General features: G+C 37.1%; 1 pseudogene; it reads left to right on the top strand.

The window, feature by feature from the left end:
• Positions 1–710: 710 nt before the first annotated feature.
• The window catches only part of LOC104874152, a 1859-nt pseudogene continuing 1173 nt past the window's right edge, over positions 711–1396 (top strand).

Raw genomic sequence — 1396 nt, 5'->3', positions numbered from 1 at the left:
TCCATTTTGGTTAATTTATTTTTAAAAAGATTATATCAATTTCATCTAAATTTTTAAAAATATAATGACAGAGTCTGAGGGTGTAGCTCAGTAATATGATTGTCTAGCATGCCTGAAGCCTTGGGTTTGGTCCCCAACACTGAAAATATGAATAAATTTAAAAATAAAGTAATGAAGTTGTTCAAAATATCCTTTTACTTATTAAATATCTAGTGATAGTCCCATTTTTTCCCAATAGTTTTCTTTTTCTCTAGCAGTGTTACTATTTTATTTCTTACCTATTAATTCTGTTCATAAATATTTCTTTACTTCTATTTTCTTTGAATTTAATTTCTCTGAATTCAATTCATTTTTCAAATGCACGTTTGCATTTAGAACTGTAAATTTCCTTTTTGACATCATCACTTTCATTATCATTCAGTTCATAGTATTTTTCAGCTTTATTTGACTTTGATCCTTGAATGTTTTCTAATTATCTTTCTTTGATTTATATTTTAAATTTCCACTGTACTTCGAGTACATATTTCATATGCTTTGAATTTTCTGAAAAAAAAAGAAAGACTTTCTTTAATACCAGCATGGAGTGTACTTTGACAATGTCTAGTATTAGTATAATGTCATCAGCTCTCTTTTATTATTGTCTACCTATATCTTTAACCATCTTCTCATTGTCGTTCTCACCTCTTGGCGGGAGACGGGCGGCCTGGTGACCAGGCCACACTGCCACTGCCGCTGTGGCCTTCACCATAAACAGGGAGCCCATCTGCAGCGTGCCACTCACCGTGCTGTCCCACAAGCTTGCTGACCTGTGCTACCTGAGCCGTGGCGCGAGAGCACTGTATCCGCTGCCCGCCACGCGGACTGGCGGGTCTAGGTGGCTGTGAAGCACCTGCACATCCACCCCCGCTGCTGGACAGTGAAAGAGATGATGTCTTAAGAGAAGCTGAAATTTTACATAAAGCCAGACTCACTTATATTCTTCCAATTTGGGGCATTTACATTGAGCCTGAATTTTTAGGAATAGTTACTGAATACAAGCCAGATGGATCACTGAATGAACTCCTACATCGGAAGACCGAATATCCTGATGTTGCTTGGCCATTAAGATTTCCCATCTTCCATGAAATTGCACTTGGTGTATATTACCTGCACAATATGAATCCTCCTCTACTCCTTCATGACTTGAAGACTCAAAATATCTTATTGGATAATGAATTGCATGTTAGGATTGCAGATTTTGGTTTATCAAAATGGCGTGTGATGGCCCTCTCACAGTCACGTGGTTTCAAATCTTCACCAGAGGAAGGGACAATTATCTATATGCCAATTGAAAACTATGAACCTGGACAAAAAGCAAGGGCCAGTGTGAAGCACGATATATATATATATATATATA

This window comes from Fukomys damarensis, unplaced genomic scaffold, assembly GCF_012274545.1.
Source record: "Fukomys damarensis isolate Sample0158 unplaced genomic scaffold, DMR_v1.0_HiC HiC_scaffold_4, whole genome shotgun sequence".
Classification (NCBI taxonomy): domain Eukaryota; kingdom Metazoa; phylum Chordata; class Mammalia; order Rodentia; family Bathyergidae; genus Fukomys; species Fukomys damarensis.
This window is presented reverse-complemented; position numbering and strand designations above follow the sequence as displayed.